The sequence below is a fragment of the Canis lupus genome, chromosome 13 (assembly GCF_048164855.1).
Source record: "Canis lupus baileyi chromosome 13, mCanLup2.hap1, whole genome shotgun sequence".
NCBI lineage: Eukaryota > Metazoa > Chordata > Mammalia > Carnivora > Canidae > Canis > Canis lupus.
In genome coordinates, this window is record NC_132850.1 from 33,725,351 (window position 1) to 33,747,073 (window position 21,723).

At 38.8% G+C, this 21,723-nt stretch overlaps 1 long non-coding RNA gene across 1 annotated transcript; it reads right to left on the reverse strand.

Moving 5' to 3' along the window:
• Positions 1 to 20,850: 20,850 nt before the first annotated feature.
• LOC140602856 (uncharacterized) lies at positions 20,851 to 21,722 on the reverse strand. Its single transcript, XR_012005789.1, has 2 exons — positions 21,271 to 21,722; positions 20,851 to 21,145 (listed from the first exon to the last, which is right to left on the reverse strand). It is a non-coding gene; the product is annotated as an uncharacterized lncRNA (long non-coding RNA).
• Position 21,723: the final 1 nt, after the last annotated feature.

Sequence of the window (21,723 nt, forward strand, 5' to 3'; positions counted from 1 at the left end):
TAACCTTGGCTTTGACAAGGCTAGGGAAGGGGTAAGGGAAGAGATGGAAATGATACACAGGGCCTACATCATGCTAATGTTCTCTGAAAGTGCCAATTTGTCTACAGAGGTAAAATATTCTGAAAAGTTTCCCATTTCTACTGTGTTCATAATGATTTCAGCAGTGAGCCATCTGAATTCAAAATTAAGATTTACTTTGTTTGAAATGTTTCACCTTAGAAAGATGGAGCAGAATCATAAGAAAGGAATATGTTTAACTATTGTTGTTAAATCTAAGTATTCAGTCAGCCTTCTTCTCCTGCTGAATATTCAAATTGGAGAGCCACAGAGGACAAAGAGAAAAATAAATGCATTTCTGATTAGAAAATGCAAATTAATGCCTGCATTCTGCCTAAATTCCTCCAATATATCCTTTTAGTTGTTTTCTTTCATTACCACCTAGCTAGGAAACTAATGTCATTTTTTTGTCAGTAGGTGAGTGGGAGTCTCTTTGGAAATTACCTTATTTTAAAAAATTGTACTGATAATTAAAGAAATGCAAAGTAAAGCTATAGAATAACAATTCACCTATAAAAATGGTAAAGATTCAAAACACAGATCATTCCCTGGGTTGGTATAGCTGTGAAAAACAAAAGCACCATACAATCTTGAGGGCCTTATTAATTGACATAAAAGTTTGGAAAGAAAAAATTTAGAGGGACACCTGGGTGGCTCAGCAGTTGAGCGTCTGTCTTTGGCTCAGGGTGTGATCCTGGAGCTCCAGGATCAAGTCCCGCATCGGGCTCCTGCAGGGAGCCTGCTTCTCCCTCTGACTCTCTCTCTATGTCTCTCATGAATAAATAAATAAATCTTAAAAAAAAAATTAGTAATTTACCTACACTCTAAATCCTTTTGTCCCAAGAATTTTCCATCATTGGATCTACTCCACAGGGATAGTTGCCCAACCGGTCAAAGATGTTCACTACTGAATATTTCTTAGGTGTAAAGAACTGGAAATGATTAAAATATCTATTGTGAGAGAACTGATTTGTGAGGTTATGGCACATCCTTTCAACAAAATCCTAAATAGTCATTAAAGGAACAAGCTACATTTACATAGTTTGGCATATATCATGGTATCTTACAACCTTTGACTATATTAGATGGGGGAGGGAAGCAGCATAATAATATGATGATACTTAACTTATTTTTAAAAACACACAATGGGTAAGTTTCATGAATATTTTATAGGATTGTTATCCAAAGCCAATATCTGGAAGAATTCATAATAAAATGTAAGCAGTGGCTACTTCTAGAAAGGGGCAGGTTTTGTTTCTCTTCTTACCTCACTATATCATTTTCTCCTTTTTTACAGGGTTGTATTCTTGCATAACTCAAAAAATGTCAATGTATTTTTTCAGATATTTTATTTAGCTTTCTTTTTTCAGGAAAATCCTAGGATTTACAGATTCCCCCAAGGTAGTATCATATCCGAATAGCATAAGGTTTATCATTCAGCTCTGATCTTGCCACTTTCTCTTAGTGATTGTTTTTTTTTTACTCCGGGTTCCCAAGAGTCCCTAGAATCCAAAACATCCTCTCAATTCAGCCCCCCCATCCCTGCTTCTTTCCTTCACTACAGGTCCCTTTACCAGCATCACATACAAGCTTCAGGGACTTATACAGAAACAGGGTGAAATTCCTGTCCTCACTTCCAAATTCTCACCAATGGCAAAACCCTACAAACGTCATCTCCAATGGTAAAGGGTGAAGATCTACCATTCCATGAAAAACACTGTTGGAATCTTAAAATAGTAGAATTAGAAGGTTAAAATCCAGTTAGGTGGTTCTCAACCTCTTCTACACAACAGAATAGCCCAAGGAGGTTAGAAAGCATAAACATGCTTGGGCTGTCCTCAGACCCACAGAAACCAAGTCTATTTTGGATACATAGCAACAACTGAGGCCCTTATCTAACCCTTATCAGAAAGATAAGGACACTGAGTAGCAGAGAGGATGAATGACTTGCCAAAGGTCGTCTGCACGCAGGTTAGATGATGTGTTATTGACAAGATTTTAATTGCTTATGTAGGATGCATGGTAATAAATAACCTAGAGGGTGAAATTAAGCACAAACTTGTTATTAAAATTTTAAAAAGCAAGGTTATTCTTCGATTCTAAGACATATATTGCTTAAAAAATAGCATTATTGATGACACTTGCTCATGTCGGTCCAACATTTAAAAAAATAGATCTCATGCTGCCTTCATAGTAAGTACATAATTTCTCAGAACACTGTGTCTTGAAGAATTTAATTGCCTTAATTGCTTGCATCATAACTCATCAGCCCCATCAAATGGATTGATAGGAAGGCTCAACAGCAGATTTAAATGTCTTAATAAAAGGACATTATAAAAACCTATCTCTGGTTATGGTGCAGCATAAATTAGGTCAGGAAGGAATTTTTAAAATCATCCCCTTGTGTTTAAATCCAGGAAACCACCAAAAATGTATTAAATTCCCACAGGGATTTATACACAAGACTTTAAGTTTTGAGTTGTTCTGCAAACAAATTCCAGGACATTCCTAAGTATTATGAATATTTTTAAGAACCTATTTTCCATTCAGAAATGATATCTGTATCTCAACCTTTTAATCAATGAAGAATTTGAATTCACACTGCTAAGGTAAAGACATCCCTCCCCATCACCCATATATACATCATTGTTGCACAGCTAAAAAAAAAATCACAATTGTTCAGCTTTCCCTTTTTTTTTTTAAATTTTTATTTATTTATGATAGTCACACAGAGAGAGAGAGAGAGAGGCAGAGACACAGGCAGAGGAAGAAGCAGGCTCCATGCACCGGGAGCCCAATGTGGGACTCGATCCCGGGTCTCCAGGATCACGCCCTGGGCCAAAGGCAGGCACTAAACCACTGTGCCACCCAGGGATCCCTCAGCTTTCCCTTTAAAGGAGTCTGAGAGGGATCCTTGGGTGGCGCAGCACTTTGGCGCCTGCCTTTGGCCCAGGGCGCGATCCTGGAGACCCAGGATCAGGTCCCACGTCAGGCTCCCAGTGCATGGAGCTTGCTTCTCCCTCTGCCTATGTCTCTACCTCCCTCTCTCTCTCTCTCTCTCTCTCTCTCTCTCTGTGACTATCATAAATAAATAAAAATTTAAAAAAAAAAAAAAAAAAAAAGGAGTCTGAGAGCCAGAAGCTGCTATTGACTGTTTTCAGGCAAAATTCTACAACTTCCCCTGGAGTAGTCCCAGCTTCAAAATCCCAGATATCTGCTCCATGAAGCCTTTGCCATTGGCACACTCCTAGCTAACTAATGGGAAAAGTATAGAATTAAGAGGAAAGACTCTAACCCTAGTTCCTTGGGCTATATCTTCCATCAAATACGTCCTTGGGATGCCTAGGTGGCTCAATTCTTGGTTTTGGCTCAGGTCATGCCCTCAGTTCCAGTCCTGGGATCAAGCCCTGGGTTGGGCTCCATGCTCAGAGCAGAGTCTACCTGAGATTCTCTCTCCCTCTTCCAGTGCCAAATAAACTAATAAATTCTTTAAAAAAATGTCCTTAATCCAAACATAGCTTGAGCTAGGACTAAGGGCCATAACACACGAAAGAATGAAAACTTCATGACACAAGCAAAGCACAATTAGATGTACATAGAGATCTGAAAGTCAGTCTCTAGTTAGTGCCTTAACGAATATGAATCAGCCATTCTAAAAGTACAGGAAATACCTTCATCTGCTGGTGCCTCTTGTTTTTTCAGAGAAAAGACTGGTCCTAATGAAATTTCCAAAATCCTCCATGAACAATGTAAATAAAGCTATATTCCATCTTTAAGCAGTAGGTACTTATAGTTTCCCCCTCTTTGAATGGAGAGACTTTAATCACCGCACTGGAGCATCCATAATCTGGCTGTTATGTTATTTTCAAAATTCACTGTTTTTGTTAATCTTTGTCTTTGTTTACTGTTTTCTCACATGAGGAAACAGTTCATTTTAAAATGAGCTTCTATTGGTATATTTGGGGTGACCTCATTAAGTTTCCCGGACTTTAAATTCTCCATCTTTTATTTTTTCTTTCAATAATATGATAAATCCCGTGGGTCTTTGCCTGAGCTAGGCAATATGACATTTATTTATTGAAAAACATTTTGCAAGAATCACTTTAAAAAGTTTTTAAACTCCTTAATAATATTATCCTAATCCATCATGTTGCTTGCTATTTGCATAGTCATTTCATTGGATAGTTTATGATAAATGGAAGTGAAATGGTTTTCTTACACTGCCATTTTTCACAAGACTCGCTTTCTCACCAGAGAAACAGCATCAGTGATGGTTTCCTCCTGAGACTCCTTCAGTTGGCCCCAACTTTCTGAAGAGATGTGGAGCTGCCTCAGCAGACCACTGATTTTATATACTGGTCTCTGTCTTCCTCTGCTCAGCTGCTCTCACACTGACTCCCTGGAGACTTCTGGGGGAAAAAAGTGGTCATGAGGCCTCACATTCAAGTCTGTGCATCCAAGAGCACAAGTGGGCAAGATTATGTCACACCCAAAGCTTCTAGAGTCACTGGGTTTGTACTTCTGTTACTTTTCCTCAAGTACCTTGTGACTCTAACATGACCTGTCCAAACTTCCCAGAGCATATTCATCAATAGGTCATTATTATTATGGGCTGAATTGTATTCCCTAAAAATTCCTATGTTGAAACCCTAATCCCCAGTATCTCAAAACATGACTGCACTTGGAGATAACATCTTTAAAATTAAGATAAATGAGGTCATGGGGATGGGCCTTAATTCAACATGGCTGGTGTCCTTATGAGAAGATGAGATTAGGACAGACATGGACAGAAGGAAGCCGATTTGAAGGCAGAGATAAGACAGCCATCTACAAGCCAAGGAGATAGGCCTGAGAATAAACCCTGCCAATACCTTGATCTCAGACTTCTAGCTTTCAGAACTGTGAAAAATAAATCCTTATTGTTTAACCTTCTCAGTCTATGATATTTTGTTATGGTAGCTCTAATAAACAATACAACCAATTTTCCCTAATTCAAGTTTGAGCAGCTATAAGAGGCTAATGGGGAAGAGTAGCAAAAAGTAAGACTAGAGAGAAAGGTTAGGCCAAGATCATATTTGGTCTTCAAGTTATGGGACAGAATTAGAATTTTACTCTAAATGAGTTGGTAGGGGGTGGTTATGGAATCCAACAATAAAAAAAGACTTCCACGGTTTTGATAGAGATGTAACAATGCAAGCTAGACATGCAGTGGATTAAAAACAAAATGAGTAGTAAGAACTTGGACTCAGAGAGTATAGGTGATGAAACTATTAATGTTTTCGCTCTAACAACAACCCACATGATGCTAGCTGATGTTTAATATGAGAAACTAAATACAAGTTTAATGTCTTGAACTAATACAAAAATTTTGCTTCCTCAGGGGAAGGGGAATAGCAGTAGGCTGACAAATGACTTACATCCATTACCTAAATATGCACGATTCTTTTCTCTAGTAAAGTTGACTACTCATAGAACAAATGATAATTTCTCCACATCTTATATTTAGGATTATCTGAAAATATGTTTTCCCTGAAGACTGATATTTATGGACATGCACTATTTTAATATATAGACATAGAAAGTTAGGAATCAGTAGGTCAGGGTTGGTTTTTGTTTAGTTTTGCCATCAGGTATCAGGTATCCCTAGTCTTATATCCTAGTCAATGATATTTTATAAGTGAAAGCTAAAAATCATATTTGTGCTCTTTTCTCCATATCAAAATTCTCTGTTGATTATTATGTGATTATATGTCATAATAGTGGCCAGAGAGTATCATCTGCTAGCCATGGCAGTCTTGGAAGGTAATACTACATTTTATAGAAAGGAACTTTTATTTCAGCTCACTTAGCTGAGAGTAGTCATTATACAATTGGGATTTCACTTGAAAATTTACAATGATAACCAAAATCAAGTCTCCAAGTTTTCTGAGACATTGTCAGAGTCTACTAAATGCTCACCATTGTTTTTGCTATTTGGTTGGATGGTTGTGGTTTAGACTATAATTTAAAAATTTAGTGAGAGAATATGAAAAATGTTTAGCATAAGGTTGGCAAGACATTCAAAAAATGTATATGAATGACTTGCTAAATAAGTAAATAAATAGAGCAGAAATGTAGCTGGTTATCAAGGAGACTGGAATCATGTATTAGAAAGTTGCCAAGAACTCAAGTTATACCTTTGCTCTGCCTTTATTTCCACTTTATTTTTCTCCTCCATTAACTGGCTTTCTCTGCTGCTCTATTCTCTTGGGTGTCCCAGTGTTCCTGAGTTTAAATCTTCTTAACATATCAGTATGTTATAATTTATAATGTCTTGTTCCCAGTTCCAAATCTCTGGGATGATCTGATTCAGCTTAAATCAAGTGTCCACCTAAGATCCAATTGGCCTTGGCCAGGACAGGTTGACACTGGAAAAGCATGGTTCCTGAGTAAATTTCCTAGATAAATGGAGGGCTAGTTCCCACAGAAAAATGAATTGTGAATTGGGTAGATAACCAAAAGGTATCTTCTGACAACTGGGTCAGAGGGCAAGGGATGAGTAGGGAGTGAAACTTTACTGAACGATGAATAACTGAAAGGACATCAGGATAAGATGCAAAGGAAAGATGAGAAATGATGACTTTCAATCAAATGGAAGAAAGATTTGAAGCCAATATCACAAAAGAATAATTCATAATTCAGTGGGTCATCTTTCTGCTCATGGTCCCAAATGAACTCTGATTAAGTTCTGCCAAATACACGTTTCAAATTAATTATATTTTGGAAATCCTATTATATTGAACTCATTAAGTTTTATAAGTAATTTGTTTTCAAAATATTTATACATATAGTATATAGTTACATGAGAATTAGGAAATATGTGAATTCAACCTATGAATATTTTCACATTTGTTACTTCTTATACATTTATAAATCAAGAGCAGCATAAAAACTCACTTCATAATACATTTTTTACTTTCTTCTTTCATCATTGAATGAAGAACACCTTTTTTTTTTTTCTTTTTTTTTAATTAGCAAAACTTGAGTTTCTGCTGAAGCAGCTGAGGATCCAAGATGCTCTAGGCTACAAGCTGAAGTCTGGAAAAAATTCAACCTGCTGACTTTTATCCTCTCTTTTGGACAAGATGGCTGTGGGTAATTTGGGCCTCTGGCTATGAAACATGAACCTGTCTATCTGCATTATTAATGGATGCTTGATGGGATGAGCTAACGGTCACTCTGGTTTCTTTGCAAAAAGACCAACAGGAAATTTCTTGAGATGGAAAAAGTCAAACAGACAGAAATATGATGATAATAACTAACACTTATAGATTGCTTATGATGTGCTATGCATTACGTTGAGTGCTTTAAATGGTTTATTTGATTTAATACTTATATTGACCCATGGCATGAATACTATCATCAACCATTTTAAAGGTTAGAAAGTCAAGGCTTGAAGAAGTAACTACTCAAGGTCACAGGAGCTAGGAGTAGGGTGGAACTGAAATTTCATCCCATGTACCATGACTCTAATTATTCTTCTATAGATTTTAACTTATACTTTACTGTGTCCTTCATAGTGAGAATTAAGTTCGAGGCAGACCCAACAGATCATAAGAGCAATGGCCCTAAAATTCCTCTCCTTGAACTAACTCATTCCTAGATTCTTTTAAACATGAGATGTGGAAAAGGACATAGGAAAAATGATGCAGGATACAGATAGAATTAAAACCAGTTCACAAAATCCCCAAAACAAAACAGTGAAAAGGTTTTATGTGTGTCTATTTCCTGGTTAATATTATGCACAAACAGCCTTTAGATATTACTTGCATTTCAGCTGTGTCAATTGTTATAAGCTCTAACACTGGAATTTCTCATTCACAGATAGGGAGAAAAGCAGCAGGGAGAACCTGATAGAGAGTTATGCCAAGACTATAATTAATTCTCTGCAGGAAACACCAAGGAACTATTCCATAAGAAAGGAAGACATTTCTTGACCTCTCTTCCTCTCTTATTCCATAACAGGGGAAGAGTGTTCTAGATAGATTATAAGCCCAGATGGAAATGTGCTTACAACCTCCAGCCACTTTACGGTAAAATCCAGTTATGACTTCCATCCATGGTGAAATCATATTACAACTTCCTTTTGCTTTATTTTGAATAGAAATGGGCATATTTCTCCTTAGTCTGTGTAATAAATATGGATATATAAACAAAAAGATATATAAAAAAATATCCTAAACAAAAAAGGAATTTAGATATTTTTCATACTTTCATCATTCCTAAATGAGACAGGCAGAGATATCTTACAGGTGAGATCTCAGTGAAATTATCATACTTTGTTTAAAATAATGATTATAATTTATTTTTCATCTATTTCTACAAAAAGAAATTAATAAATGGCTATTCCACGAATTTCAGGCCACTTGTTTACTTTCCCAGTGATACACTTCCTTCACAGAAGTTTCCAGATTTGTTCCTACTGTGTGAATAGGAATGAATGGGAGACAGAAACCTTCTCCCAGGGGCACATAAAATATGGGGAAAGGGAAAAAGGGTCAAGGAGATTTTCATGGGAAAGAGCAGATGGTTCGGGTTTTAGTAGTTAAAACCAAAATCTTGGACCACAAATGCTTTTAACTCTATCATAGAAGTCTTCATCAGGAATATTCTAGTCTTAAAATAAACAGCACTCATCCTCAGCCATGCTCACATGTGTATCTCTTTTTAGGCTGATGTATAGCTTCAGAACTAGAAAGCATAATTAAATTGTACTGCATCAAATATTTTCAAGTATTTGAGAACCCAAATTTGAAAAAAAAAAAGAAAAAAAACTGAGTGAGTATATCTATTGGCTCTCTAGCTGTGCTTCTTCACAATATATTTTGGTGATTGCTTCTGAATTACAATAGGCAACTTAAACTTTTCAGTCTCTGTAGAGTTAATAAGTATCGTGCTATTCCACATAAAATTCAAGCATTGTCAACCAAATAGGCCCATTTACTGTTTTCCCCTGTCCCTTCTATGACAATTGTTATGTTCCTTACATCTTCATATGGTACAATATTATATATTTTCCTTTGAACAGTCATATGTTTTTTCAAGAAATTAAGATTTTAAAAAAGTCTGTTTATGTACATCATTTCTAATGCTTAATTCCTGCTTAAGGACCTGAGTTTCTGCTATCATTCTGAAAAATTTCTTTTAGTATTTTTTCTGAAAAATTCAGAAAAATTCTAATTCTGAAAAATTTCTTTTAGTATTTTTTTTTTTTTGTAGCACAGGCCTGCTGGTAATTAGTTCTCTTCATTTTCTTTCATCTGCAAATGTCTTTATTTTGCTCTATTTCTTGAAGGATATTTGGATTGGGGGGGAGGGGAATATAGAATTCTGGGTTGAAATTTCCTTCTTATAGCACTGTAAGCAAATTGTTATACTGTCTTCTGGATTTTACAGTTTTTGTTGAGAACTTAGTAGAATTTGATCACTGTTCCACTATATATACTGTGGGGGGTTTTGTGGGTTTGTTTCTGTTTTTGTTTTTGTTTTCTGAGAATTTATTTATTTGACAGATAGCAGGGAGCTCTATCATAGGACCTTAGGATCATGACCTGAGCGGAAGGCAGATGCTTAACTGACTGAGCCACCAAGGCGCCCTATAATGTGTTCTTTAGCCACTTTCTTCTCAACTTGGATATTCTAGCAGATTACCTATGATGTGCACAAGTATGGTTTTCTTTACATTTGCCCTTTTTGGAATCACTGAGCTTCTTACATCTGAATTTTTCTGTTTTTCACCAAATTGGTGAAATTTTGGTCTTTAGTTCTTAGGATATGCTTACTGCCTAATTCTTTCTCCCTTCTTCTTCTATATATTCAATTACACATATGCTACACCTTTTGATATTGTTCCACAAGTCCCCGGGATGCTATTTTTTAAAATTATTCATCAGATCACATATATTAAACTTTACTAATTTATTTCTCTATCGTCTCTACTCTGTTAGCCTATCCAGTGTGTTAAATTTCACATTTGAAAAAAAAAATTCACATTTGAAGGTTATAGTTATACAATTTACATGTTTCTTTGATATTGTTTCAATTTCTCTGCTGAGTTTTCTATTTTCATTTCTTGTGAACGTATTTTCCTTTATTTTATTGTGTTTCGTTGTATTAGTTGTTTTAAACTCCTTAGTCTGCTAATTATTCCTTGGGTTAGTCTTAGTTGATTATCTTTTCTCACAATTTCCCAAATCCTTGTACATCAAGTAATTTTTAATTGTGTACTGAACATAGTGGATGATTTAAGAATAATCTGTTGCTCTTATTTTAGCAAGCAATTAATTTTGTTGCTCTCAAGCTAAAAAAAAAAAAAACCCTGTCTTTTGAGTGACGACTAAAATATAAGTTGTATTATTTTATCCTCAGTTGGATTGCTTTAACTCTGATCCACAAATATACAGTCCAGGAGTTGGGCTAAGACTTGGGCAGAACTTATATACAGAATTTGGAGCCTCTCATCTCTGACTCTCTCCTCTTCTGGATTCCTTCTTCATTTTCCCAGCAATTATGATCTCTCTCATCTCTGTCTTCTCATTTTTCTGGCCAGAAAGAGCAATGCCACCTAAAAAATAAGATATTCACAGATGCCATTTTATCCAGTCAAGTGTCAACTTTGACCCAGAATGGACAGAATTTTCTTCACTCACCAGTGCTGTTTTTTGGGGTTTTTGTTTTGTTTTGTTTACCTGGAGTTATAAGTTATAAGAGGTTACTTGGCCATACTAGAAGTCAATCTCGAGTTTATGAAATGTAGGCACTGATTGATTTTGTTATTTCTCTCTTCCTTTCCTTCTTTCCATTGCTTTGATTATAGAAATAAGCTTTGGGGGTGCCTGGCTGCCTCAGTCAGTTAAATGTCTTCACCTCAGGTCATGATCCTGGGGTCCTGGGATGGAGCCCTGAGTCAGGCTCCCTGCTCAGTGGGGAGTCTGCTTCTCCTTCTCCCTCTGCCCCTCTTGCTGGCTCTCTCTCTCTCACTCTCATAAATAAATAAAATCTTAAAAAAAAAATAAGCTTTGAAGAACATAGTTTCTTTTTCTAATTTTTATTGTTACTTTAGCTTTCATTGTTTTTATTGTATTTTAGTTGTTTTCATTTATTTTTTATAAAGTGGATAGCTTCTCTTCTCAAACATTGGAGGCAAATTACTAAGAGAATTGAATGTCTGGAGAGATTTTAATGAAAGAGAAGAAAATTTCACTTCAGTAAAGCAGGAGGTAGTTCTAAATACATTGATGACACACCAGATAACAGAGAGGTGATCAACGTAGGAAAAAAGGACCAAGAAGAATTTGGCCAGAACTCACACCCAGGTGTGAACTACTCTAAGGCTGATGCCCTTGACTCCCCCATGCTATACTGAGGAAGAATATTAAAAGAAAAATGAGAAAACATCATTTAGCATGGAGGGGAGAGAGGGAGCCAGTGCAGAATTTTTTCAAGAACATGAAGAAATCAGCAAAAAAGATTATTTTAGAAAATAGTGCTGTGTCATCTACTAACAGATGCCAACTTAGAAGGGGTTTTCTGAATTCTAAACTTGAAATGACAGTCTCTTTATATAGAATTAGGCAAGGTTCTTGAGTATCATAGAGAAGGAACAATGTATTAAATATATTTAAAGAAGAATTTTTTCTCTTGAATGTCATCTCTATTGCCCCTTATTATGATCTGCTATTATTGTGAAAAATAAGGTAAAGTACTCTGACCATCTACAAAAGCCTCAGGAATGAGTCCCATAGGTAACTGCAGTAACTTCTTTAGGAATATCTATTAGTTTACCAATAAAAAAAAAAAAATTTCTGACCACCTGTTTACACACATACTCTGCTGTTGAGTCACTGACACATTAAAGACCACACTGATGTAGGTTGACAGAAACAACTTACTGATCAACCTGAACAAGTGTTTGCATTAAATAATAATTTATACCATGCATACGCAAAGGTAGGTGCATTCACTGTGGGGTGGCGGATACAGAGACTAGCAATTTCTTGTTTAGACAGAAAGACCTGACAAGGAAGAGCTCATTAGGGTCTCTGGAGAGTGGCTGACAGCTGAGGAGCTGTCGGCTCTGTCAAAAGACCTTTGAAAATAATTCCTGTTTTTGAATCAGAATTTTCTGAATCACCAGCAGGGTGCCAGAAGCACATTGTTTGCTTCCTTGACTATTTCCTCATCCTTCAGTGTTATGAGAATTTGCCCAAAGCCTTCGCTGCCTTCAAAAACTTTTGTGCTTTGGCATGCCTGCCCACATACTAGAATTTGTTTTCTCAAAAAATCCCTTTAGGTGTCCTTGCTTATATTCTTGCTAATTAATGTCAGGACTTGCTTTGAAATATATAGTTACTGAGAATATGTCATCCTGTGTGTGTGTGTGTGTGCGCGCATGTAAGAAAGACAAATACAGAGAGAGACAGAACCAGGGAGAGACTGGTTGACTTTGACTTCATATCTCTAAGAGGTACATGAAGACATAAGTACTAGAGTGCTGGACTTGCAAAAGGAGAACTTATTCAAGTAACCATTGTTCAAAACCAAAAAAATCCCTGCAGATTGATCCAATGTACTTACACACTTTAATATTCTCCCTCTCAGATCTTCTAATTTGCCTAGCAGATTCTAATTTTCTAATCCAAAATCAGAATCTAATTCAAAATACGCACATGGCATCCTCACACCGGCATTCCCAGACTTCATGTATATTTAATACCTTCCCAAGCATCTCACTCCCTCCCTCCAACATACCCACTCTCAATCTTACCCTCACAACAGTGTTACCAGTAGCATCAACCTGTTATTGCAATCTTGTGTTTCCTGACAGATTATACCAGCATTTAGCTGGGGTATGAGTGACTATGTTCATAACTATGTGTACATATCTTTTTGTGGGAGGAAAGGATGCATTAATAACAGTTACCATAAAAGGTATAAGAATGATTCTCCCCATTTTACAGCGGACAGAACTAAGACATTTTAATCTCTAGATCAAGGGCACACAGTCAATAAGCGACAAAGTCTAGATTCATACTTGGAACCGACTCCCAAACCTTTGCCTTGTCTTAACCATTCTTCTATACTGCCACCGTTAAAGCAAGCCTCACTATCCTTAGATTTTTGTAGCCCCCGTGAAATTATAGAATATAGGAGACTATGCCTCCAAGATTCTGAGTAGTTCAAGAAGTCCTCCTAGGAAACCCTACCACTGCTAGGTGAATTCCTTTAATGAAATCACAAAACCTCTATCTCATCTTCAGTGTGTGGTTAGCTTGATTTTCCTTCACTAACTGACTACTTCAGAGGTGTGACAGTGATTGAACTACTAGTCAACCTAAAATAGGTATGATCATTATTTCCATATTATAGATGAAAAGAGAGAGAGAGAGAGAAGCTTAGTAGAGTCATGTGCAGCTAGGATCAAAGTCAAGGTCTACCTGTCAACAAAACTACTTGAGGATTGAAAACCACATCTGAAACTAATGATGTACTATATGTTGGCAAAGTGAATTTAAATTTTAAAAGTAAAATAAATTAAATAGTGAAAGGAAAAATTTATCAAAAACCAAAAAAAAAAAAAAAAAGCACTTGAGGATAGGAAACTCATATTTATATTGCTCCAAATTCCAGTCCACATCCAGTATATTTGTTGACGTGAATTGCCCTAAACAACTACTTTCAGTCCAATCTCTTTCCTGTGCCAATTCTCTCATGCTGAGCAGAAACCCCTATGTGTTCCAACACACTCTGGTTTCTCTCAAAATGCCCTTTATTTCTTCCTGTATCATTCAAAATCTCTATGACAAAAATAGCATACTCAAAGGTTTTAGATTTCTATAGAATAATTATGTTTTCAGGGATGTGAGTAGGCCTAAAAGCACTATGTTAGATGGGGAAGTGCCCAGGAACTAGTACCAACAGGTATCTGTAATCACTTGCTGAGCCTAAGGAGAGGAAGAAGGATGGTGTTCATGGAACCAGGGCAAGTTAGAGCCTTAGAAGAGGGGCTGTCCAATTCTCTCTCCAACTCCCCTGTCTCCAATCAACTGCTGGGCTGTCCATTGACTGAATCTAACCAGGAACCACAGTATAAGGAAACTGGGAACTAGGATGATTCAGGGCACACAGTAGGACAGAGAACAACGGAAAATAGATCTAGAGAGGCAGAGAATTGCCAGTGCACCTCCCATCAAAACCACCCTCCCAGTAAACAGTTTGGGTATTTTCTACCAAAGCTAAAATATGCATACCCTATGGCACAGCAATTCCACTCCTTAGTATATATCTAAGAGAAATGAGTGTGTATGTCCACCAAGCTACATGTACAGGGGTGGTCACAGCAGCTTTGTTTATCATAATCAAAAACTAGAAGCAATCCAATTGTCTACGAACAGTAGAACAGATAAACTGTGGTATATCCATAGAAGAGTATAAGCAATGAAAAAGAACAAGCTCCTGATAAACACAATAACATGAATGATTTTCATCAATATAATGTGAAGCTGAAAAAGCCAGACACCAAAGGGTACATACTGAATGATTCTATTTATACAAGTTTCTAAAATAGGAAAAACCAAGATGTGGCGATAAAAGTCAGAATAGTGTTTGCCTTTTTGGTGTGTGTGGGAGGGAAGACAGAGCTGGTATTGACTCAGAAGGGACAGGAAGGAGCCCCTGGGTGGTGGTTACTTGGGTATAGACACATGTAAAAATTATTCATCCAAACACTGAACACTGTTTCACTTTACACAGGTTGTATCTCAATTCAAGCAACAATAGCAACCACCCCTGCCACTATGATTACTCTTTCATGTAGCAAAGTCACTCAGAATTACAGTTTGCTACATGTTAACAAGTGATACTTAACCAGAAAACACCCTTCTGCTTTTAACTTTTTTTTTTTTAATTTTTATTTATTTATGATAGTCACACACACACACACACACACACAGAGAGGCAGAGACACAGGCAGAGGGAGAAGCAGGCTCCATGCTCCGGGAGCCCGACGTGGGATTCGATCCTGGGTCTCCAGGATCGCGCCCTGGGCCAAAGGCAGGCACTAAACCGCTGTGCCACCCAGGGATCCCCACCCTTCTGCTTTTAAACTCCACATTCCTCACTGATAACAAGAAAGAATAGATTATTGAAAAGCAAACAACGACAAAAAAAAAAAAAAAGGCTTCAATTCCATAAGATATTTGGGTCATGAATCCAACTTTCAGACAAAATAGGAAGACAGTAGGTAGAGTTTAGTATTTTGAGGTGGGCAGCCCTAGGGGCCCCTCACATCATGCCCGACTGGCTACTGCCTCACAGCACTGTCCTAAAACGTTACTATGTCACATGGGGTTAAAGCTTCACAGAACTGTGACAGATAATCCATTTTTATGAAAAGTGGCCAGAAACCTTGCATGACTGATTTTCAAACATAATTTACTTTTTTGCCTGGTCAATTGGGTAGAACACAGAACTGAGTGAAATTATACAAACCCTCCTGGCTTGCTGTTTTCTCATTTACTACTAGGTTGGTTTTCAGTGCAATACTTACTAATATCTCTAAACAGGAGCTCCAATTACATGGCATTTTTTTAAATTTTTATTTATTTATGATAGAGAGAGAGAGAGAGAGGGAGAGGCAGAGACACAGGCAGAGGGAGAAGCAGGCTCCATGCACCGGGAGCCCGACGTCGGATTCGATCCCGGGTCTCCAGGATCGCGCCCTGGGCCAAAGGCAGGCGCCAACCCGCTGCGCCACCCAGGGTTCCCAATTACATGGCATTTTAATATCCTGACCCATAGGTAAGAATTTAACAGATATCTTTGCTATGTTGCTATCTCAATGGGTCTGATCCTATGATGAAAAAAAAAAAAAAAAAAAAAAACCACACACCCTGGGAATAAATTGTTCCTCATAAGAGTGGAATTAAGGTTTCTAAGTACCATGGCTCCATTTTTCAAATTGCTTCTCCATGGTATGTTACTGGGCAACCAAAGAGAAGTATGTAAAATCGAAACACAAGGGAAAAGACAATTGGAGTCGACACTACATGAAAGCTAAGATTTTAAAGTTGCTCTCAAGACTAGAGGGGAATTGGAGCTCTTATTTACATGCAATTTGCATAACCCATGAACCCAGGGACACAGGAGACTGTAGACTCACAATATACAGTCTTTCTCTGACCTCTTCCCACTATATCTGTGAGAACTTCACCCCAAATTCTTCTCAAATTCATCTGGGAGTCCACAGGAGTCATAGAGAAGTACTCTATGAACAAACCCACAAGGCTACCATATGTCAATTTACCATTTCCCTCCCGTCTACATGTCTTCTGTTGGGCCAGCGCTATTCTCTCAGCACTCGTGTCTGTGCTGAAGGGCACTGTTTTCAGTTGGTATAGACTTGTGCACAATTTTGCTGTTGGTATGTTAGTTCTCTCACAATGTCACAGAGATGTTTTAGTGAAAATTGCTATTGATTTGGGTTGTTTTTTTTTTTTTTTAGCTTCTCATAAAATACATGATACATACAAAAATACATATTCTTAAATAATACTAATAAATTGAATAAATAAAGCAAGCCTCCTGTACCCACCACTCAGCTTAAAAAATAAAACTTAACCACAGGTTTGAGTCTCTTCTCCATCCCTAAGCCCGTTTTCTCTGGCCCCAGTGTTCACAACTAAACTTTATCCAGGACATATTATTTCAGGTATTATTGATTTTCAATATGAAGGGAGATCTTTGTGACTTCCTTCAAAAAAGTTTAACTAGGACAGAATTAGATGGAAGCTCAGACTGGCACATCTGGGAGGCAAGTGAGGCAGCTTGCCCTAGGCATGGATCCTATAACACCACAAGTGGGACACTGAGCCTGAGGCCAGCACTGGTGGGGAAGCCAAGTATGAGCCTCTAATGCTGAGCCTAAAACCATAAGTCAGAAATGGTCCCAAGTCAGTGGTGTTTCCTAGATACTTGTAAAAACAGAACTAGAAATAAAAGCAAATCCTCTATGGAGAAAGATGCCTTAATTTAAGTGCGTGGGCATCACACCTACTGAAATCAAACAGTTCAAAACCAAAGGACACCAAGTACCCAATAAACGAAAGTCAAGGACACCTGCCCCTTTAAGGGCTGTTAATACTAGAATTATTAGATAAAGAATATAAAACAGGTATGTATGAAATGTTTACAGAGATAAAACACAAAAAAACAAAACAAGCAAACAAAGATTATTCTCTTTTCTTTAAGGGTCCGAACCGAGAGCTTGCTTTGAAGTCTTTTGTGTCTGAGAATATTTGTAACTACTATTTCAATTTCATTGATCTCTTAGGAGAACTCTTGTTTCTATATTGCTATGTGTCAGCTTAAATAATTATATTTTTCCATTATATACCTGTTAAAATTCTCTAAACTTATTGACATAGAGTTGATCATATTTTTATTAGTTATTTTTGCTACATCTTTAGTCACATGGTTTTCATTTATAGCAGTTTCTCCTTCCTCTTTTCTTAGTCAAACTTTAGCTAAAATTTTATTTTAGTTTTCTCAAAGAATCAAAATTTTGTTTTGTTGGTCCTCTCCATCAAATGTTCTGTCCTATTTAACATGTTTCTGCTCTTCCCTTTATTATCTTTGTCCTATACTTTCTTTTAGCTTATACTGTCTCCATTTTCCAAAATGTTCTCATTGTACAATGTGCAAGGTATTAAAAAAACTGATTGACATCTGTTTCACTTTGTTTCTACTCATTGACTTATTAACAGTGAAGGGATTTCTAAACGGCTATTGATCAGAATTGAAAGTCTACTGAATATCATAACTGTTTTGAGCACTTAGGATTCACACTAAATTATGAGTTGATTCTCCAAGATTAGACATACAAATTAAAATATGTAAGTAGACTCTTTACATATTAGCTTATGAACACTTTTAAGTAGTGGCTATAAACTGAGGCTGATCATCAGAATGACCACAGGATATTTTTAACACACACATTTCGGAGTCTTATGCCTAGATACACTCCCTGAAGGTGCATTCAGGTATCTATATAAAGTTCTTCAGGCAAATTTGGATAATCAGCATTGTTTTGGAACCCCTGCTTTCTTAAGTAATCTTGTGATATTGTGCTCTTAAAATAAATCCCAAGTTTTTCTCCCTTAGTTCTTTTTCTCATTGGCCTCAATGTTGAAGCATATTTCACAAAGTCACTTGTAAGCTAGTGCTTTATGAGATAGCAGTTAAACAAAAACTCCTCCTACCTGACTTCATCCTCCATCCCTTATTTTGTACATGATGTCCCTGACTATGCTTATTTCAGAAAGAATGATAATGATAAGCTTGTGAAATCAACATGTTGGACCATGCATTTTTATTTTATAAATGCAGAGTAAGTCAGGAATGCCAAATGGCAATGTCATAATCCTTCTGTTCTCTGCCAACCTATTTGCTTATGGACTCAAATATGTTGCTCTAGAAACAGATGGCTCTCTCTACTCTGCAGGTTATTACATAAGAAGGTGAGATGCAGTGGATTTGGTATGATTTCCAGGAAGACCAGAAGAATGCCTCTGATAAGGTCCTAAGTGTAAGTGAAAGAACCGAACTTCTGGATTGAAACCCTGGCTCTGCCTGTATCTGATTATGAGAACTTCGGCAACTCTGCTCATTTGGTCTCAATTTTCTCTTCTTTAAAAATGGAGATAATAATACCTCCTTCGTGTGCTTGTGGGAGATTTGAGTAGTATGTATTTAAGGTAACTGGCAAATGGAAGGTGCACAATGAAAGATTTGCTTTTTAGAATTTCACTTTCATCCCTAAGGAAGAACTAGTAAAACTATGACAATAATGATTTTAAAAAATGCTGTCATTAGGGGCACCTGGGTGGCTCAGTTGGGTAAGTGTCTGCCTTCAGCTCAGGAGGGAGCCTTCAGCTTCAGCAGGGAGTCTGCTTCTCTCTCCCCTCTGCCTGCCACTCCCCCTGCTCCTGCGCTCATGCTCTGTCAAATAAATGAAAAAAAATCTTTAATAAATAAATAATGCTTCTATTATTAAAATGTCTCTTTGCATATTCTGCTTGTTATTTTGTATGCCCTGCATCCCTGTCCTATACAAGCAGGATGGTGTTTTCTTGACCTAAAGCTTCGGTATTGTTTTTCAATTTTTCCATGTTTGTTTAAGCAAATTTGTAAGATGCTATTTGTATCAAGTGCCTTTTGAACTGCACCTCAAATATTTTACTCTACCCATGGCTGCTACAACTTGCCCCTGCCTCAGCTCTACCCACTTCTCTTATTTCCTTCCATGAGACTTCCCCAACACTTGACATCGGATGTCTCTGGAAACCTGATTGGTATCAACGCACATGTAAATTTGGAAGACTGGCATCCTGTGGGATGCTCTTTAGGTCAACGCAGAGTTGAAGACACTGGCTAAATGTCCGCTTTTCAGCCCCACTGACAAGTCAGCCATGTATCCTACATGCCCTCAGAGTGCCCCACTGGGACCAAGCCTCAGTTTCCCACAGCTATAACCAGCTCAAAGATGCATCCTTACTTTGGCAATCCTTCCCCATTTCTCTTTTCCCATTCAGTCATGGCCCCTGAGATGACATCTTTAGTAAACTCCCTTCATAAAAGACGAGTCTCAGACTCTGCTTTTTCGGGTTCAGGTAGACTCGCTGAGGCCAAACAATGCGTTAAGCAAAGCTGCTGAGTGCTTGGGCTTACACATTACAGCAAGAACAGCTAGGCTTTGCTAGAGTGTGCACTGCATCTCTCGAAGAAGCATGCTCTGGTTTTTCTCTCTAAGCTTTCTGCTCTTCTCAAGTAAGAGAAGCTGACATGCCCGGGGCGGGGGGGGGGGGGGGGGGGGGCGGGGAGGCCAGATAGGGCTATTCCACTCCTACTGGAGCCTGAGACAGATTAGCCTCTGGGCCACATGTGGAGTCCCGATCCTCCCTACGTAAGACTCCACCGCTCTTCTAGCAGAGTTAGCTCTGCGGCTCTGGCTTTACCACTTCACCCATGCTATCACATAGCTTAAACATTTACTTGGAAAACTAAGGTCCCCAAATCTACTTCCCACCACATCCTCATTTGCTGCCCTCTGCAAAACGAGAATACTTCCTCCCCCCAAAGCTGTACTCAGTGTGGCTTTTATGTCAGGGGGACAATGGTACCAAGCAGTACATTCTTGGCAAAATGCTCCTTTATCCTTAAAGTTAGAGGACTTTCCAAAACACTTGCTCCCCTCTCTCTCTGCTCCAGTCCAGGGCGTGTGGCCTCCACTGGGTTCATCTGTTTACGTGTCATTCATTACAGGTGTTGTGCTTTTCCACTGGTGTATCCCTTAGGGGTGGGTGGGGAGCAGCACTCTGCAAAAGGGTAGAGCCACCCATATTCTGCATATTTAGATCTGGCCTTGAAGAGAGGACCACAGATGGGGCTTCCTTCGCTCTAAGCTCTATTATACCCCAAATATCTTCTGTTCTCTACCAAGGCCAGCTTTCTCCTTCAGGCAGCCGTATGCTTTGGCCGCATTTTGTTTTCATCGCACTACAGGCAGTTTCTAACCCCCTCTCCCCTCTTCCAGAAGACTGAAGCATTAACCCCTGACAGTTTTTTTTTTCTTTTCTTTCTTTTTGTAATCTTATTTCATCTCCCAAGATGAGCCTCCCTTATTCAATAGTCCTTTTCTTTATTCCAGCACACAGAGCCATAGAAAGAGAACTTCGGAAACAGAACCGGCTTGGGTCCTAGTGCAACCTCTATCATCTATCTGCGCGATTTTTTTTTTTAATTTTTTTTTATCCATTCATGAGAGCTACGAAGAGAGGCAGAGGCAGAGGCACAGGCAGAGGGCGAGGCCCGATGTGGGACTCGATCCCGAGGCCCCGGGATCACGCCCTGCGCCAAAGGCAGATGCTCCACCGCTGAGCCACCCGGGCGCCCCCTGTCTGTGCGGTTCCGAGCAGGTGCTTCTCCTTTTGACCCTGACGGACTTCTGCTATAAAACAAAGCTGGCAGTCGACATCCCAGGACCACCGACTTTCTGCAAAGGATAAATAACACACAGAGGCAATGTCCGGGAAGTGACATGTGACATTCCCCTCCCCCATCCTCCCAGCCCCCGCACCCCCAGCCCCTGCTCTCTCGCTCTGGGGACCTGCATTTCACCTGGACGTACGCTCAGGCAGGCCTGACTCCGGCCGTCCGCGTCAGCTAAGGCTTCACTGTCCGGCCACCTCTGCTTCCTTCCCTCAGGTGCATGCTCACTCTTTTAAGATCACCCCTCGGTCGCTCGTCGATGACTGGCCCTGGCCTTCCACATAAGTGTCTTTTGTCACAGGACCTGTTCATTACTGCGTGACCACAGACATTATCACCGCACCGAGCTTAGAGCTTCGGAGGCACAGGCCGCGGGGCACCAAGCTCGGCAGCTCCGACGGAGCACCGCCACCACGCCACGACACCCGGGGCCCTGGAGCTCCGCCGGGCGCAAAGCGGCGCAGGCGTGTCGCGCTCTCCCAAAGCAGAGCGTTGCTAGGAAACCTTCCGGAAGCGGCCCTGTCGTAAAGCGCAGCGCGTCCTCCGGAAGCTCCCCGAGAGCGTGTCTCCCGCCTCTGCGCG